Below are 26,702 nucleotides of genomic sequence, written 5' to 3'. Positions count from 1 at the left end.
GGGGCCTATATAAACCTCACCCTTTCCTGCATGAAAGGGCACCGAAAGCTTACATTTATTTTAAGAATTTGAGAGCTTAAAAGTGTTATAAAAGGCTATAAGTTCTTCTCCTTCTTTTCTTCTAAGTTTTGATCATTCAAGAGAAGAGTGGAAATCTGTAAGGGTTGTCTCCTAAGCCCATCAAAAGGAGTAAAGCTGTAAAAGGGTGGTTGGCCTTCACCTATTAAAGGAAGGCCTCTAGTGGACGTCATTGACCTCGTCAGAGGAGGAAGCCAAAAGTGGATGTAGGTCAAGATTGACCGTACCACTCTAAATTTTGATTTGTATTTACATTCTGCTCTTTATCTTAACTGCAAACTACCTCCATTGCTTTACATAAACTATACTTTCATTTGCTCTCAAGTTAAACATCTTTCCGAAATGGTTTTTGTATGAAGTGTTTTTGAACCGACGAAAGTTTTTTACTGCACTAATTCACCCCCCCCCCCCCCCCCCCCCTCCTCCCCTTAGTGCTCTTGATCCTAATAGGGGCTACACCTACCCACAAGCAAGGCCCGCAAAAGGGGACGCCTCTCGCAGGTGAGCCGCCTACAAGCATTGCACGCATAGGGGCGACCACCACTTGCAGCGATGCCCATAGGGGCAGAGACCCCCCTCATGTGAGTGATAGCACGTGTGACTTGATACCCAGTCTTTTTACTTATTTTTATTATTTAGCATTTTATAACTTTATATAGCCTGTTGCATATTTTGATATTAATGGATTTGTGCAATGAGAATCAAATCACCATGAGATCACGATAATGAGACCAATTCATCTTTAAACACATATCCTAAATAATCTCGATTATAGGTCACTTGAGAGGGACATCGAGATAACCAAACAGATTGGTGTACTATATATCTGTACATATGATGGAGGCAACTAGTCTCATAGCAGCTCACATGATGACACTAGGGATACAATGCAAGTGCTCATTGGAGAATGAGTTAACTGATTGATCCGCTAATGAAATACTGGATGGTTAATTATACCTCATTATCAGATAGTGATTATGTTGTCCTAGTGGTGTACTTGGTCCTCAGACTTGAGACACCAAGGATATCCAGTATGCGTACTCCACTCTTTGATACCTGACTTATAGGTTTGGAAGTTTCAGATCTAGCACAACCGGTCATCATAATTGGTAGCCAATCTTACAAGGACTATTGAGTATCGATAGAGGATCATCCACTCTTGGTGTCATGAGAGAAATATCCCATGTGTTCTTGCTCAGACAAATCCCTTGCTATGGTCATTCGGATTGAGAGAGAAAGATTCTCTAGGAGAATTCGATTAGAGCGAGACTCGAGTAGAAACCGTATGGGTCTGATAGCACCATACCCGGTATACGGTCTCTAGGATATTAGATGGATGAAGGGCTATAAATACACAGTATCTAAAGATAGACAGGTTCAATGGATTGGATTCCCCTATATCATTTGAGGACTACGGCGTAGTGGCCTAATACGTCCGTATTCAATGAGTTGAGTGAATTATTATGAAGAAAATAATTCATTGAGCTAGAAGGAGTTCTAACAGGTATATCGCACGACCAACTTGATATTGGGCCTAGAGAGTCACAAACATATGGTAAGCGTTGCGACGAGTAGAGATTCAGATATGAGATATCCGTCAGAGCCCTTATCTTATTGGATATCCAATAAGCCCTTGAATTATTGGATCCTATGGATGAGTTATAATAAGAGCCAATGAGAGATTATTGGATAGAGATCCACTAATCTAATAGGCTTAGGTAGTTGGATGGAGATCTAATATCCAATAGGGCATGATCTATTAGGGTTAAGTTGATAGGGGGCCTCTATAAATAGGAGGAAACCAAAGGTTCATAGGCTAGAGCTTTTCTTGTTTGTCATCTCCTATTCTCCTCTCCCCTTCTCCTCCTCAAATAGTAGGCCTAGAGATTTGAGGAACATCATCGCAACCCTACTATGTGGATCGCCGCTAGAGAGGAGGACGCTTGACCTCCTTCATCCTCTTCTATATATCTACTGGGATTCAGGGATATACGATCTCCCTAGGTAAAACACAATATTTCATATATGGATTTTTCGTGTTTGCTGATTTTGTGCACTAATCTTCGCACGACAATGAATACAATTTATGGAAATATTATGATTTTTATTTTTTGTTCTTCCGCTGCATGTAATGTCACCCCTAGATTTTTCTACAATGATATCAAAGCCATGTTGTTCGTGCGAATGATTGGGTTTGAACTACATGTGTTATGTTTTGGAAAAGTTTTTGACGTCAAGATCATTGACACAAAGGCGAGAATGGCCAGCAATTGTTACTGCCCTTGTTGCCCTTGCAAAAGTGGCCAAAAGATGCTTGTAGCCTTAGCCACCTGCATGCAGGTGGCCGGTGGCCGATGGCCTACCCGTAGCAGTGGCGCTTGCAAGCAGGGTGCCTGCAAGTAGGCCGCTTGTATGCAGCGATAACACCAGCGGGCAAGGTGCCTACAAGCAGGCTACCGCACAAGCACTGCACCCACCTACAAGTCGGCAGCACATTGCCTATGGGCGAGTCACTTACAGGGTGGCGTTCATGATTAGTCTTCATTTGTCAGATTCTTACGATAACACATGGGTATTATATACCGATAGTGCTTATCACATTTGTAATTAATTACAGGTTCTAGCAAGACCTAGGAGATTTACGAGAGGTGAGATGGACCTCAAGATGGGCAATTGAGCAAAAGTTACTGTAGTAGCTGTTGGCGAGGTCACCCTACATCTGCCTGGTGGAACTATTATTGCATTGGATGCATGTTACTTTGTTCCTTCTATTATTAAAAATATTATTTCCATTTCATGTTTGACAGTTAGTGGATATAAATTAGTTTTTTATAATAATGGTTGTTCAATACTATAAGATGATAAGATCATCATGAGAGGAATATTGCATAATGGTTTGTTTATGCTAGACACTGCTTCATATATCATGAATTTAAGTGTGTCCAAGAGGAAATAAGATGAGGTGAATAGTGCATACTTGTGGCATTATATGCTAGGTCATATTCATGAGGGAAGAATTCAAAAGTTGTTAAATGATGGATATCTAGATTTATTCGACTATGACTTATATACAACTTGTGAGCCTTGCCTTCATAGAAAACTGACTAACTCTCTATTTAGTAGAATTGGAGAGAGAGCTATTGAGATATTGTAACTCATACATAGTGATGTATGTGGACGCATGTCAACTCATGTCATAGGTGGTTACTCCTACTTTATTACTTTTACTGATGATTTCTTAAGGTATGGACATGTGTACTTGATGAAGTGCAAGTCTGAAACCTTTAAGAAATTCAAAGAGTATAAGAATGAAGTAGAGAATCAGATTGGAAAGAGTATCAAGACTCTCTGATCAGATCGAGGAGGTGAGTACTTAAGTACAGAGTTCACCCAGTTCCTCAAGGACCATAAGATTTTATCTCAATGGACACCTTTTTATACACCTCAACTCAATGATGTATATGAAAAGAGTAATCGTACACTATTAAACATGGTTCGGTCCATGATGAGCTTCGCCGACCTACCCATCTCATTCTAGGGATATACCCTACATATCATAGCTTACTTCTGAATAGAGTTCCAACTAAGGTAGTAGTATCTATACCATATGAGATATAGAAAGAAAAGAAGCCCAATCTTAAGGTTGTTAAGATTTGGGGTTGCCTTGCTCACATTAAAATACATAACCCCGATAAGTTGGAATCGAGGATTGAGTGGTGCAAGTTCGTGGGATACCCTAAGGAAACTTGTGGGTATTATTTATATCATCCCGAGGACTAAAAGGTATTTGCAACCAAGAGAGCAATGTTCCTTGAGAAGGAATATATTCTTGGTGGAGATAGTGGAAGCATGTTAGAGTTGAGCGAGGTTGGAGAACCTAGCTCAAGCACCACTCCATAGCCCCAGTTTGTTCAAGTACCTACGATTTTACATAGGTCCGGCAGATTATCCCATCTTCCTAAGAGATATATGGGACATATTAGAGGAGAGGATGTTGAGGATATTGATACTCAAACCTACAAGGAGGCTATTACGAGTATAGACTCCGGGAAGTGGTAAAAAGTCATGAATTATGATATGGATTCCATGTACTCCAACGAGGTTTATAACCTAGTTGATTTACTCGAGAGTATTGTACCCATCAGTTACAAGTGGATCTCCACGAAGAAGATCGAAGTAAATGGAAAGGTAGAGACCTATAAAGCAAGGCTAGTGGCTAAGGGATATCATCAAAGGCAAGGTATTGACCATGACAAAACCTTCTTACCCATAGCCATGCTAAAATCCATCCAAATTCTATTGGCTATTGCAGCACACTATGATTATGAGATCTTGCAAATGGATGTAAAAACTGCATTCCTCAATGGCAACCTTAAGGAGAAGGTGTATACGATACAGTCTGAGGGATTCATATCTAAGGACTACCTAGATAGGGTATATAGGTTGCTTAGGTCTATTTATGGACTGAAGTAAACTTCCTAAAGTTGGAACATAAGATTTGATCAGATCTTATAACTTCGTTAAGAATGAAGATGGGCCTTGTGTGTATAGGAAGGTAAGTGAGAGCGCTATCACCTTTGGATGACATCCTGATCATTGAGAATGATGTAGGAATGCTATCCATAGTAAAAGTTTGGTTATCTAAACATTTCTCCATGAAGGACTTAGGGGAAGAATTATATATATCGGGGATATGGTTCTATAGAGATAGATCCAAGAGGATATTTGGCTTGTCCCAGTCCAGGTACATAGACACTATTGTCAAAAGGTTTGACATGAAAAATTTCAAGAGATGTCTCATACCGATGAGACATGGGATATCGCTTTCTAAGAGTATATCCTCAAAGACTCTTAAAGAAAGGATGAACATGGTTAGGATATCTACTAATAAGAGCCAATAAGAGATTATTGGATAGATATCTACTAATCTAAGAGGCTTGGATAGTTAGATGGAGATCCAATATACAATAGAGCAGGATTCATTAGGGTTAAGTTAATAGGGGGCCTCTATAAATAGTAGGGAACCAAAGGTTCATAAGCTAGAGCTTCTCTTGGTTGTCATCTCCTATTCTCCTCTCCCTTTCTTCTCCTCAGATAGTAGGCCTAGAGATTGAGGAGCGTCATCGTAGCCCTGCTATATAGATTATCGGTAGAGAGGAGGACGCTTGACCTCCTTCATCCTCTTCTACATATCTATAGGGATTCAAGAATATATGATCTTCGTAAATAGAACACAATATTTCATATACGCATTTTTCAGTTTTGTAGATTTTACGCACTAATCTTCACACAATAAGAAATACAATTTAAAGGAAATTTGGGGATTTTTGTTTTTTATTCTACCGCTATGCATGTGATGTCACCCCTGGATTTCCCTACAGTCATCGGCTTCCACTATTGATCTTCTTTCAATGGGCGAAGATCTACTACTCTCTTAAAGCTATATTCTCCATTTTACAAGTTTAGGAGATAACCTTTACAGTTCTCTCAGCCCTCCGTTAAATAGAAATTACACTTAGAGAAGATGAGGGGAACTCACAAAGGATTACAATAGTATTTTCTTACTTAGATCACAAGTTTTTTTGTTCCTTTTCAAGCTTAGGCAAGCAGGAAAGATTTGTTAAATCTCAGATTTTGATGATGAAACCAATTGAGAGTATTTATGATTTAATCTATGTTTTGAGTGATGTAGGAAGCTTTGATCAGTATAAGACAATTAAAGTAGGAAGAATCATGTTGGGTCGGAGAAAACATGTTAGAAGATTGGACATCGCACCGAAGGATATGTCGACGTATCAACAAAAGGCTTCGAGCAATGGGTTCCGGCATCGGGCTAAGAAGAGAGGATATTGCACTAAGGAAATCAGAGTTGTGGAAGTCAATTGGCCGATTGGGCAATAGGCTGCAAGAGAGGACGATACGCCGAAGAATCGGACGAAGCGTTGATGAACCAATAATATGTCAGACAAAATGATTCAAGCTTTGTAATAATTATCTAAATCAAAATTGATTTTAATTATGCAGGATTAACTATGATAGTGATCAAGGCATAAAGCAAAATAAAGTCCTAAAGTTGAGAATGAGATTTTGTTGGGAGTTCGAGAGTTCGTCGGAAGTCCGAACGTTCATCGGAAGTTCTACCGGAATTGACCGAGAAGTCCAGAAGCTTGCCAAAGAAGGTCATCAGAACTCGCCAAGAAGATTGTCGTGAAGTCCAGGAGCTTGCTAGAAGTTTGCTGGAACATTGCCGAGAGATCGTCGAAAGTTCGCCGGAAGAAACCATGACTAACGAGAACGTATTTGATTCATGGATGCCTTAGAATTCATAGTTAACACATAATTGGGATTGGAATTGGGCTAACCTAATTAGGGGCTAGTTGAGCCCATGTATGGACTGTGTTGAGCCCAATGAAAGGGCTAAACAGTGAACCAACAGGTAGCACCGTTGTGACACAGTCTCCGAGACTATGTTAAGCGGTGGTACCGCCCAGACTGAGCCTCCTAGGTTGTCAAGCGATAGTACCACCAGACTGGGTGGTGGTAACGCCCAATGATAGGGTACCAGGTGGTGGTACCGCCTAGTGTAAGAAAGCACTGGTGGTGGTACCACCAGCATAAGCGATGGTACCACCAGTACCCGAAGGACCCAGGATGAGATATTTTTAGGCTCCAAGTTTGAATCCACTTGAGGCCTATAAATACCCCTCTCATCCCTGGTTAACATACACAAGCACAGAGAGTTTAAAAGTGAGAAAATACTATAGTAATCACTTGAGAAATCCCCTCCTCTAAGTTCTAAGTTTAGAATTTTGTTTAGGGAGAAGTGTATGCTTGTAAAGGTTGTCTCCTAAACCTGTAAAAATGAGAAGAGGGGTGTAAAAGGGTAGTTGGCCTTCACCCATTGAAGGAAGACCAATAGTGGATGCTAGTGGCCTCGATGGAAGAGGAATCGGTGGTGTGGATGTAGGTCACGATGACCGAACCACTATAAACTCGGTTTGCATTTCTTTTGAGAAATTTACTTTAACTGCAATCTTTATAACTTGCTATACTCTTCTGTACACTTTCAATTTAAGCATCTTTACGAAATGGGTTTTATCGTATGAAACATTTTCAAACCGATGTGATTTTATTGGTACACTAATTCACCCCCCTCCCCCCCTCTTAGTGCCGACTTATTCCTAACAGTTGGTATCAGAGCTACGTTATTTCTCATTTAGTTTAACACCCAAGAGAAATGGCTCTTTTCATATTTCAAGAGGGTTTTTCTATCGTTCGTCCTCCTATGTTCAATGGGATGGACTACACTTATTGAAAAACTCGAATGAGAGTTTTCTTGATTTCTTTGGATTTAAACTTATGAAATATCATTGAAAACATATTTAAAAAGTCTTCTACTCCAATAAAAGAATGGAATGATTTAGAGAAGAAAACATTTTCTTTAAATGCTCTATTTTGCGCCTTAGATAAAAATGAATTCAATCGGGTTTCTACTTACGAAATGGCTTTCGATATTTGGCATACACTTGAAATCACACACGAAGACACTAGTAGAGTAAAGGATTCTAAGATAAATCTTTTGATGCATGATTTTGATCTATTTCGAATGAAGCCATATGAAACCATTGTTGACATGTACACCCGTTTTACGGATATCATCAATGGTTTAAAAGTACTTGGTAAAGGTTTTTCAAATCTTGAACTTGTGACTAAAGTTTTACGATCACTTTCTAAAAATTAGAATTTAAAAGTAACGACAATACAATAATCAAAGAACTTGAACTATTTTTCGATAGAAGAACTTATTAGGTTGTTTATGACCTACGAAATAACCAATGTGGCACATGACAAATTTGAGAACAACCTTCCAAAGAACATGAAGAATTTTACAATTAGAACAAACGAAGACCACTCGAGCGAAAGCTCAAGTGATGGTGAACTTGAACTTCTCACAATAAAGATTAAAAAGTTTTAAAACAAGAATCAAAAATTAAAAGTAAACTTAAAAATAATGCAACTACTTGCTATGAACACAAGAAGAAGAAAGCACTTTGAGATAAAACGAGTACCTCCAAACATGAGGAGTAAACCAACAAGGGCAAGGTGGCGAACTACGCTTTGACAACTTTCGTCAACGAGGCAAACAACTCAAACGAAACCCCTTTACTTTAATTTTAAATTTCATGATGCTTTTCATGAGTTATTTTTTAATTTAGAAATAAAAAAAAATTGGGATCATGCTAGTAATTTTGAAATTGATAATTGCATGTTTTATGAAAATGTTAAGATGTTTGATATCATGCTTAATGAGTTTATAATTTGAAATGGTGCATGTTATGCCTTGAAAACTTGAAACCATGTTTTGATGTCATGCCCAAAGTAGTGATGCATAATAATCATGCTTAATAAGTTTATATTTTGAAATTATGCATAATGATTTTTGTGATTCATGGATTATTGATCTTTGTTGCAATGAAAGTTGCTTTTTTAGTTTTAAACGTTGATATATGTTTTTATTTGGCAAAAATAAAAAAGACATGCTTGTATGAAATAAATCACATGAATTGAAACAACTAAAAAGAGAAAAACATTTTTTCTTGAAATTTTCTTTTTCCCTATCTTATCAATTTTTCACTAAGAGATTAATAAAGTTGTTTATGTCATTTTGAATCTCTTAAAAGTAATTTTGATGATTTAACGATTTGAATTTGAATGAGCTTTATCTTGATTTTTTGAGATTTATAACTTGAGATTTCTTATGCATGAATCAAGATATTATATAATTTGATCTCTTATGTTTCTTTTTGTCATTTATAAAAAGAAGAGATTTGTTGAAATAAATCATGTCTTGTGACATTCATGATTTGATATTAATATCTTTCATGCCATGATTTTCCTATGACACTTTTGTATTTTTATGATGACTTGAACATTTATACCATTATGTTCTTCCCTTCTTCTTTCTTGTTTACAATGACAAAAGGGGGAAAAAAAATAGCTAGCATCTCAAGAGAACCAATTTTGCTAGCTTGAATGATAAACTTAGACATGTTAGAGCTCCCAAATGCATAAATTCTTCTTATACATTTTTCGGATCATGATCTTGATTTCTCAAATTTTAGACTTGATCTTTCATTTTTTATAATTGAAATAACGATTGGAATATTGATGTAATTATGAATGATGATTTGGTATTATATATGCAATACTTCAACTTATGATAATGATGCATGCAATGATTAAATATTCATGATGAAAAATTGTTTTGACATTCATGACTTAATTTTTCTTCTTTGTTATTTATCCTTGCCATGATTTGAAGATTGTAGTAAAAGGAAATGAACTACACTATTGTATTATTATTCCTCTCTTTTTGCCAATGACAAAGGGGAAGAAAGAATTACTAGTGTGCATATCTCAAAAGAGAAAGATTTGTTAGCTTGCAAAAGTCAAGAAAATGCAAAAACATACTTGCTCGTCTCAAAAGAGAAACAAAGATTGCTAACTTGTATATTTTAAGAAGCAAAAGTTACTTTATTGAACATCTCAAATATTGCTAGCTTACATTTTTTTTAGAAAAATGATGTAAAAATTTGCTAGCTTGTATGATGTAGAACTTGCCATCTTGAACATCACCAAAAATTGCTAGCTTGCAATCTCAAGAGAAGCAAAAGTGCTATATTGCCTATCTCAAGAAGCAAAACATGCTAACTTGTTAATCTAGCAAAATTTACAAACGTGCAAAACTCAAAATTATTGCTAGCTTGCATATAAAATGATGTAAAATTTTGCTACCTTGCGCTTTGCTAAGGAAGCAAAACATTGCACTTCTCAAAAGAGAAGAAAGAAAATTACTTGCTTGTATGATGATAAAACTTGATATTATATTTATAATGCAATGATTTGAAACTTGCTAAATGCACTTCTCCTTTTTGTTGATGACAAAGGGGGAGAAGTTATATTGGGAATGATGTATTGAAAATTTGATTATACATGATTTTATGATCACATGTTGTAAATATTAATGATGAAATATTGACTTGAACTTAATTTGAATTTAAGAATTCTATCAACATGGCATATTGATAGGGGGAGTTAAGGTTAACTCCGTCATCAATTGGTTGTCATCATAAAAAAGGGGGAGATTATTGAATCTCGGATTTTGATAATGAAACCAATTAAGAGTGTTGATGATTTAATCTGCGTTTTGAGTGATGCAGGAAGCTTCAATCAGGATGAGACAATTAAATCAGGAAGAATCATGTTGGGCCGGAGAAAATATGTCAGAAAATTGGATGTCACACCGAAGGATCGGTCGACGTATCGACAAAAGGCTTCTGGCCATGGGTTTGGACATCGGGCCAAGAAGAGTGGATATTATGCCAAGGAAATCAGAGTTGCGGAGGTCAACTGGACGATTGGGCAAAAGGCCACAAGAGAGGACGATGCGCCGAAGAATCGGACGAAGCGTCGATGAACTAATGACATGCCGGACAACTTGATTCAAGCTTTGTAATAATTGTCTAAATCGAAGTTGGTTTTAATTGTGCAAAATTAACTATGATAGTGATCAAGGAATAAAGCAAAATAAAGTCCCAGAATCGAGAATGAAATTTTGTTGGGAGTTTCGAGAGTTCGTTGGAAGTCCGGATGTTCGTTGGAAGTTCTACCGGAATTGACCGAGAAGTCCAAAAGCTTGCCAAAGAAGCTCGTCAGAACTCGCCAAGAAGATCGTCATGAAGTCCAGGAGCTTACTGGAAGTCCGCTATAATATTGTCGAGAGATCGTCGGAAGTTCGTCGGAAGATCGCTGGAAGCTGGCCAAAAGAAATCAAGACTAACAGGAATGAATTTGCTTAGTGTATGCCTTAGAATTCATAGTTAGCACATAATTAGGATTGAAATTAGGCTAACCCAATTAGAGGCTAGTTGGGCCCATGTATGGACTGTGTTGGGCCCAATGAAAGGCCCAAATAGTGACCTAACAAGTGGCACCGTCGTGACATAGTCTCCAAGACTGTATAAGGCGGTGGTACCACCGGTTTGGGCAGTGGTACCACCTAGACTCAGTCTTTGAGGCTATTAGGTGGTGGTACCGCCTAGTGATAGGGTACCAGGTTATCACGGACAAACTTCTAAACAAGATGTTGGATGTAATGCTTATGTATGTCTGTGTCTTTTGGTATGTTCATACTTTGACTAGTATGTAGAGGGACAGCTGAAGACTTAATAGTCTCATTTTAGTTCGATCTATAATGGACCATTTTACCCTTTGTTGTGCAACTGTTTAGAGCTTGTAAAGTCTGTTTGTAATTTGCTTTGTCTATTAAGTGTTTTCGGAAATGTTTGCTTGTGGATCCTGAATGAGGCATTTTCTCTAACCCGTTCTCTCTTTTGTTGGTCCTAAGGGATAATGGGAGGCTTTGGGGAGGCTGCCCTTTGCAGACAGACATGCAAGGGTACCGCACGACTTAGGCAAAACCAGCTAAGTCCGTGATAAATGGTATTAGAGCGGGACAAGCACTCATAGAAACATTTAGCATGCAAACGTGGGGGACCTAGCGGGGCTGCGTTGAGGGCAGTCAGCACACGCATGACCGTTTGGGGGAAAACCGGCATGGAGATGTAGGGAAAAGAGTCGCTCGGAGGAGCGGACATCTGAGATTGGCATTCAGAGGAATGGCCAACCCTTCGCGCAAAAGGCACCATGAGAACAAGCAAGCTTGGAAGAATGTGGAGCACACAAAGGGTGGGATGGCTGAGTTTGAGCTATGGCTCAACGTTGACAACTATACTTGATGGTGCTCAAGGCAAGTAATGCGCTTGGTAAAGGATGAGACCATGCAAGGTGGAATGAGTTGCTCAACGACTGAAAGAGTTATGCAAAACTCATAGAGGTGAGGGGAATTGCTAACTCGAAAAATTTGATGCTTATGCATGGGCTTGTATGCGGATAATGGAATGTTCGTGGCCATCCCAAGGCGACCGAAACTCGGCTCCATGGAGCATTGAAACTTTCTCTTCGGCATGTGAAGGATACGTTTGTAGGAGGCTGAAGTGTACAACGAGTTCAGCATGTTGCTAGGCCTTGAGTGGTGCAGCGGGGGGCTATATTGACGTGGAGTCGCAATCTAGCAAGTGTGTTTGCAAGAGGCAGAACAATGCACAGTTTGTTCAGTAGATCGGAGTAGTCCAAGGGGATGGTGGTCTCCAAAACGAAGAGAGATGTTGCCCCAATGGGACAGTTATCCAGAAGGGATAAGTCTCGGCTCTCCAAAAGGAGAATCATGTGGGATGGACCTCACAAGTTGAGGAGGAGTACCTCAACAAACAACAACTCCACGAAGCTCAATGGACTGAGCAAGAGGCGAGGAGTCGTCACATGATCTCGCTCGAGAGAATGCATTGGTAGATGCATTGCGAAATCAAGTGGGGGAGCGACCCAAAGCAACACAAATGAAGGCACACTTGGAGTCAATATGAGATCGGACTCAAGAGAGGGCTGACCTGTGGAATCGTGGGCGCGAGGGCCACCATCAACTTAATACAAAAATGAGGAGCAGAGCAACTTGGGTGTAACTTGGCAAAGTACCCAAGCTACATGAAGGGAGCCAACATAAAAGATGGAACATGGAGCGGAGGCACATTGCTTTCCTTGGACAGAGGTCAAGGACATGAACTCTTGTAGAGGCAAGAGCAGGATCATGTTGTTCCATGGGTCCTTCATTCTAATGGAGCGGACTCATCTTGTATGGTGCCAACAACGAAGGGAGCTTCTGGGTACATGCACCTTATCTCGGAAAAGTATGTGATGGAGGAACTAAGGCGACTCAATTTGCGGAGACGAAGTTGGGTTCGGAAGGCCTTAGCACGGGGCAAGAGGATGCAGAGGCGGGTACTCTTGAAGAATATGCCACAATGTTGCCATTCAAGTTGCCATAAAGGAAGCGGTGCGTAATGAAGATTGTGCTGGTAGGGGTAGAGGCCCAAGATCCTGACAATGGTGCACTAATTGCAACGAAGTCGGGGGACTTCGGGGAGCTACTAAGTGACGGACTGTCCTAGAGCGGTGCTTCATCTAGGTTTGACCCAAGAGTGGGTGGATAAAGGTCGATTGCCAAAGGAGCGAACAAAATCGAAGGTGGAAGAGACCCTGCGATGTATTAGCAGGGGCCACACATAGAAGGACCACAATTCGAGTTCATTCCACAAGGATCAGAATGCAATGGAGATGTCACCAGGAGGCGACATGGTACAGCGGACTGTGGTGGAACAGTTCGTGGCAATGCGATACACATGAATGATTCCCGTGAGGGACTAGATTATACAGAGGTATGATCGGGAGCTATTGGAAGCTCCACTTCGGTAAATAACATGATGGCAAGAAGGGCTATGGATTCAAGGAGTGAAGGCCATGGTACCGTAGAGGCGGGTCTTCCGTGCGTGCATCAAATTTTGCATTGGATGAAAGCCTTGGTCATCAGCATATGGGGGCTGTGTTCTACCAAGGGAAAAGTTCAAATGCAAGTACCAATGAGTCCCATAGGAGGGACTTGATCATACAGAGGTATGATCGAAGCAGCTAGAGAGTTGGACTGCTCCAGAGCTCGTATTCGCTTAAGGGTGCCCGACAAGTCAAAGGACAAGGTCGAGTAAGCGAACGTTGCTACCAAGGAAGCTAAGGAGAACAGAATCGATGCAAACCCTACAACGTGATGGCAGAGGCCATGCATGGGAGTTGCAGTCTATCTTTCCATCGACAAAAGGGAGCTGCTTAGATAACACAAAGGTGTTGAAGCAGGGGGTCGAAAGGGACGAGGAAGCGACGACGAGTCTAGAGGGACTTAGCTACCCAAAATCAAGTATCAGTTAGAATTGAGTTGAACTCAGAGGAGTGTCATGGAGACATATCTACTGATCGTGAAGAAAAGGGATGCAGATGCGAGGCGACGGATAGTAGGGCCATGGGCATGGCAGCGTCATGGTATCGTAGAGGTGGGACTTCCATGAAAGGCATTGATCCCTTGCTCTCATGGAGGGAGAGTGCTTGGTCGTGAAAAGGGCCGAGGAGGTGGAGCATATAGAGGCAAACTCCAAGTACCGAGATAAGGCTGAAGAGCATAGGCCAAGGAACTTCGTAAGACCGGTGTCAATGAGCTTCTCATCAAGATAGCCGAAAATGAAGGACTTTGGGTCAGGCAAGAGTGAATGACCAAGGAACGAAGCAGACAGTACGCGGTGCTGTATCTTTGCTACTCAGTGGAGTAGGTGGCAGGGTTGATGGAGAAGACGGTACAATCCCAGAGGCGACCAAATCTATGAGAGAATCACTCCAAGTTGGGGTGAAAACTTCCTACATTCCAGAAGTTCAATGGCATTGAGAAGGTGAATCACAGTAGCTAACTCAACGCAAGGAGTGCAAACACTTCAAGTGCTTCAGAAGGGTGAGCAAAGAGTAGGCAAAGGCCAGTAACCAGCTCGATGCATGGAGTACAACCTTGAGGAGGCGGGCAAAGTCAAGTAACCTTTGCCTTCTCAGTCCTTAAGAGAATGGGCGAAACCGAATACCCCAATTCTCTTATTTATCCAACAGAGGAGCTATGCACAAGTTCAAATACTCTTTGAAGATAATAGAAGACAATAGTTGTCAAATCCTCACAAATGGTGATCGGTGCTACTGAGAGTAGATTGTCCGCTTCATTTTCCAACGAAATGCCAATCGAAAGCGGAAGTGATGCGAACCTACTTGGAAGTGACAACTAAGTGAAAAAAGAGTCAATGAGTAAATTTTGTGGAGGAAGGACCTAAAACTTAAGAAGTTTGCGAGACGATGCTCATTAAAAGCTCCAACAAGCATCCACCCAGTTCAAACAACATGAGACATTTGAGAGACTAGCGCAGTAAGGATGGTCTTTTCCTTCTTTGGGAGGATCCATAGGAATCAACAAGGATCAACACAACTCAGCCAACCCCACACCAAAGTAAGAGTCATTGGTGAGTTGAAGCAGCATGGCGGATCAAAGGTTCGACTACTCAAAAATAATAGCGGAGAGTAGCTGGGAGCCAAGAGGCACATTATAGCTGGAGCAAAGATTGAACACTTAGCAAAGGCAAAGAGTTGCAGTGTCGACAAAGGCTTCAATGAGGACGTCGAAGAAATAAGTAGGGGAGAATGTCACGGACAAACTTCTAAACAAGATGTTGGATGTAATACTTATGTATGTCCATATCTTTTGGTATGTTCATACTTTGACTAGCATGTAGAGGGACAGCCGAAGGCTTAATAATCTCATTTTAGTTTAGTTTATAATGAACCATTTTACCCTTTGTTGTGCAACTGTTCAAAGCTTGTAAAGTCTGTTTGTAATTTGCTTTGTCTATGAAGTGTTTTCAGAAATGTTTGCTTGTGGATCCCGAATGAGGCATTTTCTCTAACTCGTTCTCTCTTTTGTTGGTCCTAAGGGACAATGGGAGGTTTCGGGGAGGCTGACCTTTACGGACAAACATGCAAGGGTGCTGCACGACTTAGGCAAAACCAGCTAAGTCCATGACAAAGTGGTGATACCACCCCTGTCAAGCGGTGGTACCGCCCAGTGTCAAAAGTACTAGCGGTGGTATCGCTAGTACCCGGAGGACCTGGATGAGACATTTTTAGGTTTCAAGTTTGAATCCAATTGAGGCTTATAAATACCTCTCTCATCCTTGGTTAACATACACAAGCATAGAAAGTTTAAAAGTGAGAAAATGCTATGGTAATCACTTGAGAAATCCCCTCGTATAAGTTCTAAGTTTAGAATTATGTTTAGGGAGGAGTGTGTGCTTGTAAAGGTTATCTCCTAAACCAGTGAAAAGGAGAAGAGGGGTGTAAAATGGTAGTTGGTCTTCGCCCATTGAAGGAAGATCGATAGTGGATGCCGGTGGCCTCGAAGGAAAAGGAATCGGTGGACTGGATGTAGGTCACGACGACCGAACCACAATAAACTCGGTTTGCTTTTCTTTTGAGCAATTTACTTTAACTACAAACTTTATTACTAGCTATACTCTTCCATATGCATTCAATTTAAGCATCTTTACGAAACAGATTTTATCGTACGAAAGATTTTCAAATCGATGTAATTTTATCATTGCACTAATTTACCCCACCCCCCCCCCTCTTAGTGCCGAGTCTTTTCTAGCAAAATTAGGTTATTTATGTCATGACCCGGGTCTGATGAGCTAACTGGCCAATAACTCCATTTTGGTCCTCAACGGTGGACCAAAATGCTTAAGCGGGAGGTTACGTAGTACACTCATCAGGCCCTTATAAGCTAATCATACACATTCCCCACTTCTGATGTGGGACTAATGGGATATTACACTATCCCCAACTCAATTAGCTTGACGTCCTCGTCAAGGTCGAACATAACCCAGATCGAACCCTAGCATAGTGCATGTGAGGTTTAACTCAGTGGTGGCTCCACGCCGTGATGAGCCCTTTCCTACTGCAGCCCTCTCACCCTGCCCTAATGCTAGGTCGGCTCTGATACCAAATGTCACGACCCGGGTCTGATGAGTTAACTGGCCAATAACTCCATTTTGGTCCTCAACGGCGGACCAAAATGCTTAAGCGGGAGGTTACGTAGTACACTCATCATGCCCTTATAAGCTAATTATACACATTCCCCACTTCCGATGTGGGACTAATGGGATATTACAATTTATCAGCCTCAAATGACTTCAAAAATAGAGCCAAAAAGTGTCTTATCCCAGGTTTCTGAGGTACTAGTGGTACCAATACTATTATTGGGTTGTACCACCACCTGATAACCCTGCTCTAGTGGTACTATCACTAATCTGAGTGGTACGATCACTTGATAGAGCCTCGGAGACTAGGTTCTGGCGATACCACGGCCTGACAGCATTAACTGTCAGTGGTACTACTAGTCCTAGGTGCCCAACAAGCCAATCACATGAGTGATAGCACGTATGACTTGACACGGAATCTTTTTGCTTATTATATTTTGACATTTATCACTTTATATTAACTATTGCATATATGCATATATATATTGTGATGTCCTTGGATCTGTGCAATAGGAATCGGATCGTGATGAAATCATGATAATGAGATCGATTCACCTTTAAACACAAATCCTAAATAATCCCGGTCATAGGTTACTCGAGAGGGACATCGTGATAACTGAACAGACTGGTGTGCTGTATACCCGTCCATATTATGGATGTAGCTGGTCTCATAGCTGCTCATGTAGGGACACTAGAGATATAGTACAGGTGCTCATTGGAGAATGAGTTCACTAATTGATCTGCTTACAGTTATGGTTGATGATGCCTTTTTATCATACAGCAATTTCGTAGTCCTAGTGGTGTATCTGATCCTTATACTTGAGATACCAAGGATGTCCTGTATGAGTGCTCCACTCTTTGATACTAGACTTATAGGTTTGGATGTCCCATATCTAGTATAGGTGGTCATTGGGAGTGACAATCGACCTTACGAGGGCTATTGAGTGTCGATAGATGATCATCCACTCTCGGCATCATGAGAGGAATATCACTTGTGTTCTTACTCAGACAAATCCCTAGTCAGGGTCATTCTGATTGAGAGAAAAAGAGTTCTCCAGAAGAACCTGATTAGAGCGAGACTCGAGAAGAAACCGTATGGGTCTGACAGCACCATGCCCGATATATGGTCTTTGGGATATTAGATGGATAAGGGACTATAGGTATACGGTAACTAAGGATAGATAGGTCCAATGGATTGGATTCCCTATATCGTCTGGGGACTATGGTGTAGTGGCCTGGTATGTCCGTAGTTGATGAGTCGAGTGAATTATTATAGAGATAATAATTCACTAAGTTAGAAGGAGTTCTGACGGGTATGACTCACGGCCAACTCGATATTGGGCCTAGAGAGTCACACACATACGATAGGCATTATGATGAGTAGAGGTTCAAATATGAGATATTCGCCGGAGCCCCTATCTTATTGGATATCCAATAAGCCCCTAAATTATTGGATCCCATGGACGAGATCCAATAAGAGCCCATGAGAGATTATTGGATAGAGATTCACTAATCTAAAAGGCTTGGGTAATTGGATGCAGATCTAATACCCACTAGGGGAGGATCCATTAGGGTTTGATAGGGGACCTCTATAAATAGGAGGGATTCAATGGTTCATAGGCTAGAGCCTTTGCTTGCCTCTCCTATTCTCCTCCCCCTCTCAACCTTAGATCAGGCCTGGAGTTATGAGGAGTGTCGTCGTAGCCCTACTATGTGGATCACCGCTAGAGAGGAGGATGCTTGACCTCTTTCACCCTCTCCTAGAGATCTGCAAGGAAACAGGGATATACGATCTCCCTAGGTAACACAATCTATTCTATACGCAGTTTGTTTCATAGATTTTTGCGCACCAATCTTCGCACGACGATGAATATCTTTTTGGAAAATTAGGGATCTTGTTTTCTTATTCTTCCACTGCGCATGTGATGTCGCCCTAAGATTTCCCAACAGTGGTATCAGAGCCAGGTTGTTCGTACGAATGATTGGTTTTGAACTGCATATGTTGTGTTTAGGAAGAATTTTGACGTTAAATTGTTGATGCAATAGACAAGGAAGGGCAACAACTGTTGCTGCCCTTGCTGCGCTCAAAGATGGCTACCATCTTTGTGCAGGCAGGCCGCCTAGAGCGGTGGCGCGCAAGGGCGGCGCCTGCGGGTGTTGGACCCAAGGGCAAAGGCGTCATGGGGCAGCGACGCCTATGGTCTCAGACATCGTAGGGCAGCGGTGCCTGCGGTCGCTGCTCTCATGAGGTGACATGCCGCAGGGAAGCGACGATTGTGGCCGCTGCTCCCGCGGGCAAAAACCCCGCAGGGGCGATCGCCCGGCGAGGCAGCACCGCCTGCAGGCGCTGCCTCACGGGCAGAACCGCCCGCGGGAGCAGCACTACCCACGAGGATGCCCACCTGCAAGGGCGGCGCCCCGGCCCCATTGCACATGTTGCCACCGGTAAGGTGGCGGTGGCAGCAGCAGCAGCGACGAGGGAGAGGGGCTTAGGGTTTTGGATAAAAAGATAGTTTTGCCCCTCGGAATTTGAGAAATTCTAGTTTCTGTCTTTTATCCAAATTATGAAAATACCCCTAGGAATTCAGAAATTCCCTACATGTCCTTGATTTCAAAAAATATTAATTAATTAAAAGGTTTAGTTGATTATTATTTTTTATTATTATCTAGTAGTCCTACATGATAATGATTTATACATGTGATGTTTGATGTGTGGACCGATGATCATGGATTGTGTGATGTGTGTATTTGTGATTATTATTATTGGGGTTTATGAGCCTCCATTATATTTCTCGTTTATTGTCGGGTCTGCGTGCCTATGATTAAGTTGTAATCACATGAGGAGGCATAACAGAAGCGTGGATGCGATAACGGAACCCACAAGATGGACAATCGCGATGCATGAAGATGCATCAAGATATCGACGGAACCGATGAGGACGAGATGGACGATCATAGGGCATGGAGATGCACCGTTACATTTATAGATCTTGATGTTAGTGATTAGGCCTACTGGCTTGGGCTTGATCACATTAAGTTGTGGTCCAAGATCATCTGGTGTGATTGCTTATACACATACTAGATATGTATATATATTTGCATGCGATGTAGATATATATTAAATATGTATATGTGTGACATGTCATATTAGGAGACCAAATCATAAAAACATCTCTCTCGATAATATTAAGTCGGTAAATATGAGGCAATTAGATTGACCCACGTGGCCTTCCATCATTATAGGTAGGAACCGATTCCGGATGTAGGTTGAGTTAGTCGAGTCCCTCAAGGCTCAATTATATCGCGATTTGTTATCTTGCTTACGACATAGAGATGTCACCAGTGACCTGAGGACATGGTATACTTAGTCAAGTCCCTTGAAGGTATATCATCGAATCAGACTCATCTTGTAACGAAGGTTTTGACTTAACCGGGCATCATGGTTGGTCGAATCCCTCGAGACCATGGTGATTCAGAGGTCGAACAAGACAGGAATCACAAGGAGTTGTGATCGGCAAGAGTTGCCTACCTTTTTGGCTTAGTGTGATTGGTCGAGTCCCTCGAGGTTACACTAAGATGCTGATTGGATCCTGATCCCCACTAGAAGTCTGTCGGAGACTTCCGTTTCACATGCTGAGGGTGTCGCGTGACTCGCTAGTAAAATAGTGAGAGCATATTAAAATAGAAGCCCATATCTTGATTGTTTATTTCTTGCAAAATCTTCATGTCATTCATTTCTACTGCATCTTTATATTCAGAAAATGTCAGCTTCAAATCCCTTACATGGCATACTTGATGTCAACTGCCTCATTGGTCCAAATTATACGGATTGGCTCTGCAACTTGAGAATTGTTCTCACGGCGGAGAAAATCGCATACGACCTTGATACAGTGATGCCTACGCTCGAAGAAGGGGCAAGCGAGGATGAGATCGCTCGCTATATGAAGTATATTGATGACTCCACTCTTGCTCAGTGCTACATGTTGGGCTCTATGACTCCTGAGTAACAGAGAAAATATAAAAAAATGGATGCCAGATCTATTCTCCTACATGTCTGCAAATTGTTTGAGGAATAGGGAAGGACTCAACGATATAAGATATCCAAGAGCCTCTTCCGTGCTAGAATGACTAAGGGGACACTAGTTCAGAACTATATCTTAAAGATGATTGAGTGGATAGAGAAACTCATAGGACTAGGAATGGTCCTAGAGGATAACTTATGTGTGGACATTGTGCTTCAGTCCCTACCAGATTCCTTTTCACAGTTTATAATGAATTTTAATATGAACAAGCTTGAGGTGACTCTCCCAGAGCTCCTCAATATGTTGAGGGAGGTAGAGAGTACTATTAAAAAAAAGAAGCCAGTTCTCTATAGTGAGACCAAAAAGAAAAGGAAAGCAGAAAAGTCCCTTAAGAAGAGCAAGGGCAAGGGCAAGGGCAGACCAGGTAAAGCAAAGGTTGCTAAGAAAGACCTAGCAAAGGATAAAGGCAGTGTTGAATCTCGGATTTTGATGATGAAGTCAATTGTCATTTGTTATCTAATCTATATGTTGAGATAAGTGTGCAGGATTAACTACGATGAGATTAAGACAAGCAGCAGGAGTTGCGCCGGAGTCAAGATCAGGATCACGTTGGGAGTTCGAGAGTTCGACGGAAGTTCGGACGGTCGTCGGAGGTTCAGAGAGAACAGATCCGAGAAGTCCAGATGCTTGCCAAGCGAAGCTCGTCGGAACTCGCCAAGTGGATCGTCGCAAAGTCCAGGAGTATGCCGGATGTCCGCAGAAGGATCACCGAAGGTTATCGGTTGATCGACGGAAGTTGGCCGGAAACTCGCCGGAAGAAGCGATTGACGCATCGGTGCAAAGCTGCAGAAGTTGTCTTAGAGATAATCGTAGTTAGCACGATGATTAAGCATGAAAATGGGAAGTGATCCCATTAGCTTAATCTTGGGGCAATTGGGCCCCTGAAAAGATTCAAAGTGGGTCGAATGGAGTGAACCATTCGGACCCTGATTGCACCAGGAGGTGCAACCGCCCCAGCCAGGAGGTGCAACCGCCTGGGCTGTGGGGTTGAGAGGTGCAACCGCCCCAGCCAGGAGGTGCAACCGCCTGGGCTGTGGGGTTGAGAGGTGCAACCGCCCCAGCCAGGAGGTGCAACCGCCAGGGCTGCACGGCTGGGAGGTGCAACCGCTCCAGCCAAGAGGTTGCACCGCCAGAGCTCAAGTTCCGAGCTCTGCCAGGCGATGCAACCACCAAGCTCAGTCTTCGAGCTTTGGCAGAGTGGTGCATCAGCCTGAGCTCAGTCTCGAGCTTTGCCAGGTGATGAATTCACCAAGCTCGGTCTTCGAGCTATGGCAGAATGGTGCATCAGCTTGAGCTCAGTTTGGAGCTCTGCCAAGTGATGCAACCACCAAGCTCAGATTTCGAGCTCTGCCAGGTGATGCAACCACCAAGCTCAGTCTTCGAGCTCTGCCAGGTGATGCAACCATCGAGCTCAGTCTTCGAGCTCTGGCAGAGAAGAAGCAATCGGCAGAGCTCAGTCTTCGAGCTCTGCCAGGCGGTGCCACCTCTCCAGTCGAGAGGTGCAACCGCCTGATCCCAGAAATTCTGGGATTGGATCGATTTGATCGATTTGAGCTCGAATTTTGAATTGGGTTGGGGCCTATAAATACCCCACCCATTCAGCACTGAAAAGATACAGACACATACCAAAATTGTGATCTTTTCTGTGATTCTAAAGAGCTCAAACGTGTTGTAAATCCTTGAGTCTCCTCCTTCTGTTCTTCAAGTTTTCAACTGTAAAGTGAGGAGAGAAAGGTCTGTAAAGGTTGTCTCCTAAGCCTGTCAAAAGGAGAGAAACTGTAAGAGGGAAGTTTGGCCTTCGCCCATTGAAGGAAGGCAGCTAGTTGACGTCGGCAACCTCATCGGTAGAGGAAGCCAAAAGTGGAGTAGGTCAAGGCTGACCGAACCACTATAAATCTCTGGTTTGCGTTTAATTTCGAGCACTTTATCATTACTGCAAACCTCCCTCATCACTACTGCTCTCTGCGCTTTCACGAACAAGTTCTAAGTGCTATTTTTCCAAATCTGGATTCAGACGTAAACTCGTATTTTCGTACATTACAGTTTACGTTTACGTTTGATTCTGCAGAACTGTTTTCTGCGCTTTTACGAACGAGCTTCCTTGCAGTTTACGCTTGCATTTTAATCCTATTAATAACTGCAATCTGTCCTCTACGATTTTACGAACGAGTTTCAACATTTAGACGTAAAACTGCATTCGGACGTAAATCGGCTTTCTTCGCTCAATCTTCAGATTTCAGTTTACGTTTACGTCTTGATTTCAACTGCATACTGCCTTCTGCGAATATACAAACGAGTTTCAAAGTTTAGACGTAAATCTGCGTCTAGACGTAAAACTGCGTTTAGACGTAAAACTGCGTTTAGACGTAAAACTGCGTTTAGACGTAAAACTGCGTTTAGACGTAAAACTGCGTTTAGACGTAAATCTGCGTTTAGACGTAAAACTACGTTTAGACGTAAAACTGCGTTTAGACGTAAAACTACGTTTAGACGCAATCTGCGCTTAGACGCAAACTGCAGAATTTGCTTTTGCATCATAATCGTTTTTGAACGAACGCAGCTTTTTGTTTTTAAATTATTATAAGATTTCCGCTGCACTAATTCACCCCCCCCCTCTTAGTGCTCTTGATCCTAACAATTGGTATCAGAGCTCGGTTAACTCTCTAAAGGATTAAAACCCAAGAGAGATGGCATACGCCGGAAACCAAGAGGGGCATTCGATTACACGTCCACCCATGTTCAGTGGAACGGACTACACTTACTGGAAGACCCGAATGAGGATCTTTCTTATTTCTATGGATTTTGAACTATGGAACCTTGTTGAAAATGGATTTTCAAAAGCTTCTCTTCCAATGATCGATTGGAACGATTTGGAGAAGAAGGCTTTCGCTCTTAATGCAAAGGCTATGAATGCCTTATTTTGCGCACTAGATAAAAACGAATTTAATCGTGTTTCAACTTGCGAAACTGCTTTTGATATTTGGCACACACTTGAAGTGACCCACGAGGGCACAAGTAGAGTGAAAGAGTCAAAAATCAATTTGTTGCTACATTCTTTTGAACTTTTTCGAATGAAACCGAGTGAAACCATTGGCGACATGTTTACCCGTTTCACGGATGTCGTCAACGGTTTAAAAGGTCTCGGAAAGAGCTTTTCGGATTTTGAGCTTGTTAATAAGATACTAAGATCCCTTCCTAAGAGTTGGGATCCTAAAGTTACCGCCATTCAAGAGGCAAAAGATCTGCAAAATTTCCCTCTTGAAGAACTAATCGGGTCATTAATGACCTACGAAATGACATGCAAAGCTCATGAAGAGCAAGAGGACATCCTTCCAAAGAACAGGAAGGATATGGCACTTAAAACTTCTGAATGCCACTTGAGAGAAAACTCAAGTGATGAGGATTGTGACGATGACTTGGCACTTTTGACAAGAAAGTTTAAAAAATTCTTCAAGAGAAACAAGTTTAAAAATGATGTGAAAAATAAACTTGAACCTAAGAAGGACCAGGTGATCTGCTATGAATGTAAAAAGCCGGGACATTACAAAAGTGATTGTCCCCAAGTCAAGAAAAGAACAACAAAGAAGAAGGCGCTCCAAGCAACATGGGATGATTCGAGCGCATCCGAGGAAGAAGAATCCAACACCGAGCAAGTTGCTCATTACGCCTTTATGGCCATCGAAGGGGAGGTAACAAATTTATTAGAAGCTGATTTATCTTTCGATGAATTACTAAATGCCTTCCATGATTTATTTGATGAATGCAAAGTTATAAATAAGAAATACAAGTTGCTAAAAAAGCTACATGATAATCTTACTTGTGAGTTTGATAAGCTAAAAGTCGAACATCATGATAGTTTAAACTCATGTATCAAATGTCATGATTTAGAAACTATACAAAAAGAAAACTTGCTGCTTAAGGACACCTTGAAGAAATTCGAGGTTGGTAGCAAGTCATTAAACATGATCCTTACAAACAAGGGTCATGCTCCCAAAAGAAGTGGGATTGGATTTGTGAGGAGTCCTCACCAAAATCCAACTACCTTTGTAAAAGGCCCCATCTTACACGTTCAACACCAAACCAAGTGCAACTTTTGTTGCAAATCTGGACACAAGACACATTGTTGTCCATTCAAGAAAATAAGTCCAAACAAATTAATTTGGGTTCCTAAAGGAACCATGATAAACTCTATGCAACATGATAGAAAATGTAGATCTATTTATGAGGCACCCAAAAGCAAATGGGTACCTAAACGTCATCCTTTCTTGTAGAAAACTAAACAATTGCAAGCTAGGAGCAAGAAATGGTACCTTGATAGTGGATGCTCAAGGCATATGACCGGAGATCCATCTCAATTCTCTAAGCTCTCTAGCATAGACGAAGGATATGTCACCTTCGGAGACAACAACAAGGGTAAAATCATTGGCAAAGGAACCATTGGTAACAAATCCAACCTCTCTATTGAAGATGTTTTACTAGTTGATGGTTTAAAACATAACCTCTTGAGCATTAGTCAATTATGTGATAAAGGATATATTATAAGATTTGAATCTAATGCCTGCATCATTGAAAAACCACACAAAAATATATCTATGATTGCATTAAAACAAAACAACGTATACACTATTGACATCAATAACTTATGTGATGAAATGTGCTTTGCCGTTATGAATGAGGATGCTTGGCTATGGCATAGAAGATTAGGTCATGCTAGCATGAAACTAATCAATCAAGTATCATCTAGAGAACTTGTAAGAGGAATTCCTCATATCAAGTTCATCAAAGATAATGTATGTGATGCTTGCCAATTAGGTAAGCAAATTAGGGGTAGCTTCAAAGCTAAGAATCAAATAAGCACCTCTAGGCCCTTACAATTGATCCATATGGACTTGTTCGGACCAATCTCTACATCGAGTCTAGGAGGTAGCAAATACGCCTTTGTCATTATTGATGACTACAGCAGATATACATGGACCTACTTCTTAAAACAAAAAAATGAATGCTTTAAACATTTTACCAAGTTTTGTAAACTTGTTCAAAATGAGAAGGAATCTATGATTTCGTCAATTAGAAGTGATCACGGTGGAGAATTTCAAAACCATGACTTCCAAGAATTCTGTGAACTCAACGGATACAACCATAACTTCTCTACTCCAAGAAATCCTCAACAAAATGGGGTAGTAGAAAGAAAAAATCGAAATTTGCAAGAAATGGCTAGAACCATGTTGAATGAACATAGCCTACCCAAATATTTTTGGGCCGAAGCTGTAAACACTGCATGTTATATTTTAAATAGAGTCCTAGTAAGACCCTTGCTCACCAAAACTCCTTATGAGTTATGGAATAACAAAAAACCCAATGTCTCATATTTTAAAGTCTTTGGGTGTAAGTGTTTTATCTTGAATGAAAAGGATAACTTAGGAAAATTCGATGCTAAATCTGATGAAGGAATTTTTCTTGGTTATTCTTCGGTTTCTAAAGCTTTTCGCATCTTCAATAAAAGAACCTTAATTATTGAAGAATCCATCCATGTTGTTTTCAATGAGATTTCAGAAATTAAGAAAAATGATCTTGATGATGATATTAATTTTGATTCCTTGAATTTAAACGAAAACCCGTCTCCAACTAGCAACTTGGTTGCATCTACTTCCAAAACATCCTTACCCAAGGATTGGAAGTATATAGATGCTCATCCTAAGGAACTAATCCTAGGAGACACATCAAAGGGGGTTCAAACACGATCTTCTTTTAAAAACTTTTGTGCCAACGCCGCTTTTCTCTCCCAAATTGAACCCAAATGTGTTGATGAAGCCATGAAAGATGATTCATGGATTTTCGCAATGCAAGATGAATTAAATCAATTTGAGAGAAATGAGGTGTGGACGCTTGTTCCTAGACCAAATGACCATTTAGTAATTGGTACTAAATGGGTCTTTAGAAACAAGCAAGATGAAAATGGTATCGTGGTTAGAAACAAGGCT

Source organism: Musa acuminata, chromosome BXJ3-5 (genome assembly GCF_036884655.1).
Source record: "Musa acuminata AAA Group cultivar baxijiao chromosome BXJ3-5, Cavendish_Baxijiao_AAA, whole genome shotgun sequence".
NCBI lineage: Eukaryota > Viridiplantae > Streptophyta > Magnoliopsida > Zingiberales > Musaceae > Musa > Musa acuminata.
Note: the sequence above shows the minus strand (reverse complement) of the source record.